The sequence below is a fragment of the Mobula hypostoma genome, chromosome 5 (assembly GCF_963921235.1).
Source record: "Mobula hypostoma chromosome 5, sMobHyp1.1, whole genome shotgun sequence".
Classification (NCBI taxonomy): domain Eukaryota; kingdom Metazoa; phylum Chordata; class Chondrichthyes; order Myliobatiformes; family Myliobatidae; genus Mobula; species Mobula hypostoma.
In genome coordinates, this window is record NC_086101.1 from 3,603,961 (window position 1) to 3,615,049 (window position 11,089).

Below are 11,089 nucleotides of genomic sequence, written 5' to 3' on the forward strand. Positions count from 1 at the left end.
CCTTCTTGAAAGATAATCTTATGTTGGCCTCCGAATGCAGAGATCACAGGGTCACCGGGTGCTGTAGGGATTCTCCCTTTCAAACCCGGCATAAAAGGCAGTGATTTATCGGTGACATTTATGATGTTAAGTTCGCTTCTCTGGATCTAATAGCCTGCAAACCTTTCCAGAGCTGATGTACATCCGATTCCTCCTCTATCCTCAATCAGAATTTCTCTTTTGCTCTTGAGATGGCCGTCCATAAGTCACAACTAGACTTCATTCTACGGTGGTTTTGCTGACGATGTCAGAGAGTGTGTGTAGATGGTTGCCTCTCTGACTGGAGGCCTGTGACTAGTCGTGTACTGCAGGGCTGGTGCTGCGTCTCTTGTTGTTTGTCATCTATATCAACGATGATAACGTGGTTAGAGGTGTACAAGATAATGAGAGGCATTGATCGTGTGGATATTCAGAGGCTTTTCCCCAGGGCTGAAATGGCTAGCACGAGAGGGCATACTTTTAAAGTGCTTGGAAGTAGGTACAGCGGAGATGTCAGGGGTTAGATTTTTACGCAGAGAGTGCTGAGTGCGTGGAATGGGCTGCCAACGGCAGAGGTGGAGGCGGAAACAATGGGGTCTTTTAAGAGACTACTGGATGGGTACATGGAGCTTAGAAAAATAGAGGGCTATGGGTAAGCCTAGACAGTTCTAAGGTAAGAACATGTTCGGCACAGCTTTGTGGGCTTTGTTTCTATGCAATTGGATCAGCAAATTTATGAATGACAATAAGTTTGGTGATGTAGTGGACAAGGTTCAAAGTAAATTTACTAGCAAAGTACAGTTTACTTACAACCCTGACATTCATTTTCTTGTGGGCATACTCAATAAAACCAATGATAGAATCAAGGAGAGACCGCACCAACAGAGCCGACAACCAGTAGGCAAATGACAACAAATTGTAAATACAAAAAGAAAGTAAAATAAGAAATGCACATCAAAGTTGCTGGTGAACGCAGCAGGCCAGGCAGCATCTCTAGGAAGAGGTGCAGTCGACGTTTCAGGCCAAGACCCTTCGTCAGGACTAACTGAAAGAAGAGTGAGTGACTCTTCCTTCAGTTAGTCCTGATGAAGGGTCTCGGCCTGAAACGTCGACTGCACCTCTTCCTAGAGATGCTGCCTGGCCTGCTGCGTTCACCAGCAACTTTGATGTGTGTTGCTTAAATTTACAGCATCTGCAGAATTCCTGTTGTTTACGTAAAATAAGAAATAATAGTTTTTATAATACATAAATAATTAATAAATAAGTATTGAGAACATGAGATGAGGATTCCTTGAAAATGAGTACATAGGTTGTGGGAACAATTCAGTGATGGGAGTGAAGTTATCCTCTCTAGTTCAGTAGCCTGATGGTTGAGGGGTAGTAACTATTTTTGAACTTTGTGGTGTGAGTCCTGAAGCTCCTGTACCTTCTTCCTGATGCAGAGGCCCTGATGTGGTTCCTGATGATGGATGCTGCTATCCTGCGACAGTGCTCCATGTAGCTCTGCTCAGTGGTGGGAAGAGCTTTACCTGTGATGGATTGGGCTCTATCTAATACTTGTTTCAGCTCAAAGACATTGGCATGCCAATGCAAGGCTGCGATGCAGCCAGTCAATATACTCTCCAGCACTCAACTATAGAAATTTGTCAAAATTTTAGATAGCATGCCAAATCTTTGCTAAGTTCTAATGTAGTAGACATACTGTCAAGTTTTTTTCAATAATTACACTTATTTACTGGGCCCAGGACAGGTCCTCTGAAATGAAAACTCTACTGAAATGAAAAATGCTACTGGACGATAGTCATTGAGGTAGGTTCCAAGTTCTTCTTACGTACCGGTAGAATTCAAGCCCGCTTGAAGCAGGTGGGTACGTCAGACGGCCAAAGATCTCAGTGAACGCTCAAGCCAGAAGATACCCAGAGGAAGTTCGTGATAGAAGCGAGGAAGACTATTGAAGCCTGCAGCAGGATCGAGACCAGCTGGTGAAACGGGCTGAAAAATGGCAGATCGAATTTAATGCAGACAAGTGTGAGGAACTGTATTGCAGGTCGGGATGATAACCACTGTAGGTCTTACATAGTGAGTGGCAGAGCACTGAGAAGTGCAATAGAACAGAGGGATTTGGGATCCATAACTTCTTCAAAGAGTCATAAAGAAAGCTTTTGGCACATAGGCCTTCATAAATCAATGTATTGAGTACAGAATGTTATGTTGAAGTTGCATCAGACGTGGGTGAGATCTAATTTGGAGAGTTGTCTCGTTTTGGTCCCCTACCTACAAGAAAGTTTGAAAGAGTGCAGAGAAAATTTACATAGATGTTGTTAGGACTTGAGGACCTGAGTTATAGGGAAAGGTTGAAGAGATTACGAATTCATTCCCGAGAGCGTAGAGAATTGAGGGATTCAAGCAGGCATTTTCCACTGTGGTTGGGTGAGACTAGAACTGGTGAAAATAGGTGAAGGGTGAAAGATGAAATGTTAAAGGGAAAATGTATGAGGGGAGACTTCCTTTCTCAGAGGGTGGTGTTAAGAGAAATTTGGACAGTTACATGCATGGGAGGGTTACGGTGGGATATGGTTCATGTGCAGGTCGATGGGGCTAAGCAGATTAATGTTTTGGCACAGACTAGATGGGGCTAGTTTCTGTGCTGCAGTGTTCTATGGCTCCATGAGTCAGCATACAGGAGGCAGTTTGAAAATCTGGCTGATGGTGCCACAACAACAATGTTTCGTTTAAAGTCAGCAAGACAAAGGAGCTGATTATGAAGGAGTCCCAGCACCCAGACCATGCTCTCTCCTATCTGCTGCCACCAGGAAGAAGGTACAGGAGCCTCCGGGCTTTCACCATCAGTGCAGTACAGAGCAAAGCCATAAAACACTTTAAATTCTAAACTAAAGAGTACGATGAAAGGAATAACGGGGTAATCACTGGGAATCGGGAGAAATCACTCCAGTGGCTGGAACCATCACCAGTACGAAGAAGGTAGCGATCGTGTTTGGAAGCTGCTCATCTCAGCCACAGGACATCTCTGCAGGAACTCCTCAGACCGGTGTCCTATTTCCAAACATTCTCAGCTGCTTAATCAATGATCCTATGTTTGTCGTAAGGTCAGAGATCAGGATGGTCACTGACGACCGAACAATGTTCAGCACTATCTGCCACTCCTCAGATAATGAAGCAGCCCACAACACAAATACAGCAAGACCTGGACAATGTCCAGTCCTGGGCTGATAGGTAGGAAGTAACATTCACGCCACACCGTGACCTGAGGAGCGAATCTCTGGGATTCACGAGAGAAGCGGAAAAGTTTGTAACATGGTCAGACGATGTGCCATACAAACTTGGATATTACAGGAAAATTAGTCCAAGAGAGTTGACGTGACAAGATGCAGTGCAGTGATGAGAATGTGGATGCATTTAGTCAGCAAGGTGTAGCTTGCTGTAGCAAAGGTAAACAGGTGGAAGTTGGACAAAGAACGGGTGAGTTTGTCATTAGATAAGCAGAGGCACGGCAGAAAAACAGGGTCATTAATTAAACAGCAAATTACAAAGAGTATGGAGGAAATGGCTGTCAGGCAGATAGAGGCTGCTCCAGCAGATTGAAACAGGGGTCAAAAACCACAATGAAAACTAGATTCCTGGTGAAATATTTTGAATTCTGCTTGTCACCATTGTAACAGGAACTGTTAAAATGCCGGAAGATTGTTGGCTCAGTGGAGTATCTTTGTGCTCACCCTTGAAGTACACCCGAGTGTTCACTGTAACAGAACCAGAAAAACCTGATCCTCACCGCTGGTGACGCGATGTCCTTTCAGTGTTGTCCCGTATTTAATCAGGAGACTGGACCACACAAAACAACTTGTGGATCAAGCTGCTGTTCTGCAAACTGCCTGATGGTCAGTGTGACGCTGGGCAGCAAATAGGGATTCCAGTGCCATGTGCCGGCTGCCCGGAGCTGGAGGGGTTCAGAGGACATGTAGAGAGAAAGGAGTTCCGCTTGTGGGCCCAGCCCTGAATAAGAGAGACCAGATCTTCAATTGGAAACACTCCACACCCGGATGAAGTTGGGAAACTTCTTCACACGAAGGGCAGTGGAAATCAAAACTTCGCTGGAAAGCTGAATAATTTTTCTTATGATGTATAACGTCCAGTCCTGTGCTTTTTCTTGCAAATTCATCCTGGTCATCGCCACGGCAGCTGTCTTCATATCCCCAGTTTTAAGGCATTAAGTAATTTAATAGTTGATACAAATTTACGTTTAACCACACAGCAGCATCTGTGGAGGGGAATGCACAGTGGACATTTTGGAGCAAGATGCTTGAACATGGATTGTCAGTCTTGCTTTTCAGGACATGTCCCTTTCAGTCCTGCCTCAGAGTGAACAAGGCTCTTCTCTCCGGCTTTATTTATGTTCCGACCGGTTTAATGTGTCTCAGATCCCACCCTGATGTGGAAATGGTCGTGATTCTTTCCCACTGAACACATGCAGCAACATAACATTCATTCCCTGCTCCTGACCCACTGAACTTGTGACTGCATATTGATTTACCACGCAGTTCAATCCCTTCTAACCTTCATCCAAGACACATCACACGCTGTTGCTCTTTTCAATGACTTCTAGCTCCATGGCCCCGATCATCTCATTTTCACTCTGGGTGTCTAATTCCAAGACACCTCCACCCCCTGTCAGGAGGGCCTTAAACCTCTCCACTTCTGTCTGGACAACAAACCCAAGCAGTTCCCCTCCACCACCACTCTCCTCTGTCTGACAGAACTAGTCCTCACGCTCAGCAATTTCTCTTTCGGCTGCTCTCTCTTCCTTCAAAGTAAAGGTGTAGCCGTGGGCACTTGCATGGGTTCCAGCTCTGCCTGCCTTTTCATCAGCTACACTTTGAGAGATTAAAAGTAGGATAGATACAGGGGATGCAGGGGATATTGCATATTTGGACTTTCAGAAGGCCTTTGACAAGGTGACACACATGAGGCTGATAACCAAGTTAAGAGGCCATTGTACTACAGGAAACTTACTGGCATGGTTAGAACATTGGCTGATTGGTAGGAGGCAGTGATGGGGAATAAAAGGATACTTATCTGGTTGGCTGCCAGAGACTAGTGGTGTTCCGCTGGGGTCGGTTTTGGGACCTCTTCTTTTTATGCTGTATATAAATGATTTAGATGATGGAATAGTTGGCTTTGTTGGCAGGTTTGCAGATGATACGACGATTGCTGGAGGGGCAGGTATTGTTTCGGAAACAGGAAGGATGCAGAAGGACTCCGACAGTTTAAGAGAAGGGGCAAAATGGCAACTAAAATACAATGATGGAAAATGTATGGTCATGCACTTTGGTAGTAGAAAAAAATGTGCAGACAATTTTCTAAGTGGGGAGAAAATCCAAAAATCTGAGATGCAAAGGGACTTGGGAGCTATGTTCGGTTTAAGCTGTGTGCATGTGCGCACGCGCACGTTTTCCAACCAGCGCACAAAGGAAATTAATATGCGCACAAAAGGTTACTTACCTAAAATAACATAGTAATTAATAATTATACTTATTGAAAATAATCTTTTAGCTGAATGTTTCTGTTAACTAGTTAGTTGGCTTTTCAAATACCACAATGCACATCTCTGATTGTTCACTTCATTTTGCGTGAGGCAAAATTAACAAGATAAGGAAAGCAGTATCTGGGAGATAATGTTTCATGGGGTGACAAAGTTAAAGTTTTGCTAAGCCAACGACGTGAAGAAAACATCACAGTAGATACAAGTTCGCTGTTGACTTTTATAAATAGTCTTTGTGTTCATTTAGAAGAAAGGTTTCCTGAAGATGAGGTACAAGAATGGTCAGCTTTTCATTTCTCCGCAATTGCAGATTGTGACTTCGCATTTGGCGATGAACAAGTTAATGCCTTATGTCTAAAACATCATAATTTTCTAGCTGAAAATACTGTAATAGTTAGACAGTTTAATGATTTCAAAATTTTCCTTGCAAGAAAAAATTAAATGCAAACTGATTTCAAACTTTGCTCAAATGGTGGCATTTGTACCTCAAAATGAACAGTTTTGTGACTTTGCACAGTTGATGGACATTGGGGGAACCTTTCTTGCGGCTGGTGCGGACTGTGAGCGAGGCTTTCGCCGAATGAATCAACTCAAAAGCAAGCTGAGAAACCATTTAGGTGAATGACATTTGGATATGTTAATGAGAATCAAAAGCTATCAATTGGATGGAAGTTCCATTAGTCTAGACAGAGTTTACAAAGAATGGGTAAATGCCAAAGGCAGGAGAGAGAAAAAATAACTAGGTGACTTAAATATGTATGTTATTTTGTTGTTATTTTGTGCAGTTTTATGTCAAATATTTTGTAAACCTACATAAACTGTGCCATGTGTGGATTCAGTGCGCACATGCTTTTGTCACAGGAAAAAAATTTGCACAACATAAGATTTTTGCGCACATTGACTACTAAAAATTAGAGGGACCATTGCTTGGGAGCCCTTGTGCAGAACACGCTAATCGTTAACTTGCAGGTTGAGCCAGTGGTGAAGAAACAAATGCCACATCAGCATTCATTTCATGAGGTCTAGAATACAAGAGCAGGGATGTGATGCTGAGGCTTCATAAGGCAATGGTGAGGCCTCACCTTGAATATTGTGAACAGTTTTGGGCTCCTCATCGTAGAAAAGATGTGCTGGCATTGGAGAGGGTCCAGAGGAGGTTCACAAGGATAATTCCAGCAATGAATGGTTTATCATACGAGGAACGTTTGATGGCTCTGGCTCTGTACTTGCCGGAATTCCGAAAGATGAGTGGGGAATCTCATTGAAATCTTTCGAATGTTGTAAGGCTGAGACGGAGTAGATGCGGAAAGGAAGTTTCCCATGGTGGGAGAGTCTAGGGCAAGAGTGCCTCAGGTTAGAGCAACGCCCTTTTAAAACAGATGTGATGAAATTTCTTTAGCCAGAGGGTGGTGAATATGTGGAATTTGTTGCCACGCGCCGCTGTGGAGGCCAGGTCGTTGGGTGTATTTAAGGCAGAGATTGCCATAGAAACATAGAAACATAGAAAGTAAGTGCAGGAGTAGGCCATTCGGCCCTTCGAGCCTGCACCGCCATTTATTATGATCATGGCTGATCATCCAACTCAGAACCCTGCACCAGCCTTCCCTCCATACCCCCGATCCCCGTAGCCTCAAGGGCCATATCTAACTCCCTCTTAAATATAGCCAATGAACTGTCCTCAACTGTTTCCTGTGGCAGAGAATTCCACAGATTCACCACTCTCTGTGTGAAGAAGTTTTTCTTAATCTCAGTCCTAAAAGGCTTCCCCCTTATCCTCAAACTGTGACCCCTCGTTCTGGACTTCCCCAACATCGGGAACAATCTTCCTGCATCTAGCCTGTCCAATCCCTTTAGGATTTTATACGTTTCAATCAGATCCCCCCTCAATCTTCTAAATTCCAACGAGTACAAGCCTAGTTCATCCAGTCTTTCTTCATATGAAAGTCCTGCCATCCCAGGAATCAATCTGGTGAACCTTCTTTGTACTCCCTCTATGGCAAGGATGTCTTTCCTCAGATTAGGGGACCAAAACTGCACACAATACTCCAGCTGTGGTCTCACCAAGGCCTTGTACAACTGCAGTAGTACGTCCCTGCTCCTGTACTCGAATCCTCTCGCTATAAATGCCAGCATACCATTCGCCTTTTTCACCGCCTGCTGTACCTGCATGCCCACTTTCAATGACTGGTGTATAATGACACCCAGGTCTCGTTGCACCTCCCCTTTTCCTAATCGGCCACCATTCAGGTAATAATCTGTTTTCCTATTTTTGCCACCAAAGCGGATAACTTCACATTTATCCACATTAATTTGCATCTGCCATGAATTTGCCCACTCACCCAACCTATCCAAGTCGCCCTGCATCCTCTTAGCATCCTCCTCACAGCATCCTCCTCACAGCTAACACTGCTGCCCAGGTTCGTGTCATCCGCAGACTTGGAGATGCTGCATTTAATTCCCTCATCCAAGTCATTAATATATATTGTAAACAACTGGGGTCCCAGCACTGAGCCTTGCAGTATCCCACAAGTCACTGCCTGCGATTCTGAAAAGGTCCCATTTATTCCCATTCTTTGCTTCCTGTCTGCTAACCAATTCTCTATCCACATCAATACCTTACCCCCAATACCGTGTGCTTTAAGTTTGCACACTAATCTCCTGTGTGGGACCTTGTCAAAAGCCTTTTGAAAATCGAAATATACCACATCCATTGGTTCTCCCCTATCCACTCTACTAGTTACATGCTCAAAAAATTCTATGAGATTCGTCAGACATGATTTTCCTTTCACAAATCCATGCTGACTTTGTCCGATGATTTCACCGCTTTCCAAATGTGCTGTTATCACATCTTTGATAACTGACTCCAGCAGTTTCCCCACCACCGATGTTAGGCTAACCGGTCTATAATTCCTCAGTTTCTCTCTCCCTCCTTTTTTAAAAAGTGGGGTTACATTAGCCACCCTCCAATCCTCAGGAACTAGTCCAGAATCTAACGAGTTTTGAAAAATTATCACTACTGCATCCATTATTTCTTGGGCTACTTCCTTAAGCACTCTGGGATGCAGACCATCTGGCCCTGGGGATTTATCTGCCTTTAATCTCTTCAATTTACCAAACACCACTTCCCTACTAACATGTATTTCTCTCAGTTCCTCCATCTCACTGGACCCTCTGTCCCCTACTATTTCTGAAAGATTATTTATGTCCTCCTTAGTGAAGACGGAACCAAAGTAATTATTCAATTGGTCTGCCATGTCCTTGCTCCCCATAATCAATTCACCTATTTCTGTCTGTAGGGGACCTACATTTGTCTTTACCAGTCTTTTCCTTTTTACATATCTATAAAAGCTTTTACAGTCAGTTTTTATGTTCCCTGCCAGTTTTCTCTCATAATCTTTTTTCCCCTTCCTAATTAAGCCCTTTGTCCTCCTCTGCTGAACTCTGAATTTCTCCCAGTCCTCAGGTGACCCACTTTTTCTGGCTAATTTGTATGCTTCTTCTTTGGAATTGATACTATCCCTAATTTCTCTTGTCAGCCATGGGTGCACTACCTTCCTTGATTTATTCTTTTGCCAAACTGGGATGAACAATTGTTGTAGTTCATCCATGCAATCTTTAAACGCTTGCCAGTGCATATCCACTGTCAATCCTTTAAGTGTCATTTGCAGTCTATCTTAGCTAATTCACGCCTCATACCTTCAAAGTTTCCCCTCTATAAGTTCAGAACTTTTGTTTCTGAATTAACTATGTCACTCTCCATCTTAATGAAGAATTCCACCATATTATGGTCACTCTTACCCAAGGGGCCTCTCACGACAAGATTGCTAATTAACCCTTCCTCATTGCTGAAAACCCAGTCTAGAATAGCCTGCTCTCTAGTTGGTTCCTCGACATGTTGGTTCAAAAAACCATCCCGCATACATTCCAAGAAATCCTCTTCCTCAGCACCTTTACCAATTTGGTTCACCCAATCTACCATGTAGATTGAAGTCACCCATTATACCTGCTGTTCCTTTATTGCACACATTTCTAATTTCCTGTTTAATACCATCTCCGACCTCACTACTACTGTTAGGTGGCCTGTACACAACTCCCACCAGCGTTTTCTGCCCCTTAGTGTTATGCAGCTCTACCCATATCGATTCCACATCTTCCTGGCTTATGTCCCTCCTTTCTATTGCGTTAATCTCATCTTTAACCAGCAACGCCACCCCACCTCCTTTTCTTTCATGTCTATCCCTCCTGAATATTGAATATCCCTGAACGTTGAGCTCCCATCCTTGGTCACCCTGGAGCCATGTCTCTGTGATCCCAACTATATCATAATCATTAATAACAATCTGCACTTTCAACATCTGACATGTGCTTGATCGGACATGGCATGGAAGGTTACGGGGAGAATTCTGGGAACTGGAGTTCAGGAGGAGAAAAAAGAATGATTAGCCATGATTGAATGACTGAGCAGACTTGATTGGCCAAATGGCCTAATTCTGCTCCTCTGTCTTACGGTCTTATGTGGAACAGTCCATGCTCCAAGCCTACCCCAGCATCACTTCCCAACTCTTCCTACGCTGCATCAATCACTGCATTGGTGCTGCCTCCTACACCCATGTCGAGTTTGTCGACTTCGTCAATTTTGCCTCCAACTTCTACTTTGCCCGCAAATCTACCTGGTCCATTTCCAACACCTCTCTCCCCCTTTTTGATTTCTCTGTCTCCATCTCTGGAGATAGTTTATCTCCTGATCTATTTTGTAAACCTACTGACCCTTCCCACCCTGTCACTTGTAAAAATGCCATCCTCTTCTTTCAGTTCCTCCATCTCCACCGCATCTGCCTTCAGGATGAGTCTTTACATTCCAGAACTGCTGAAAGGTCCTCCTTCAAGGAAGAAGACTTCCCTTCCTCCACAATCAACATTGCCCTCAACCACATCTCTTTCATTTCATGCACATCTGCCCTCAGTCCATCCTCCGATCGCCGCACCAGAGATAGGGTTCCTCTTCTCCTCACCTACCACTCCACTAGCCTCTGTGTTCAGCATATAAATCTCTGTAACTTCCACCATCTCCTGTGCAATCCCACCACCTAGCACGTCTTTCCCTTCTCCCACACTTTCCGCTTTCTGCAGGGATCACTCCCCATACAACTCCTTTGTCCACTCATCCCTCCTCACTGATCTCCCTCCTGGTACTCATCCTTGTAAGTGGAACAAGAGTCACAGCTACTCATAAACCTCTTCCCTTGCTACTATTCAGGCTCCCATACAGTCCTTTCGGGTGAGGTGACACTTCACCTGCAAGTCTTGTTGGGGTCTTCAACTTCATCTGGTGCTCCCTGTGTAGTCTCCGCTATATCAGAGAGACTCGACGGAGACTGGCAGACGGACTTCTTTAAGCACTTTTGCGCACGCTGCCACAAAAAGTGGGATCTCCCGGTCGCCACCCATTTCAATTCTACTTCGCATTCCCATTCCAACATGTCAGTCCATGGCCTCCTCTACCCTCGCAGGTTG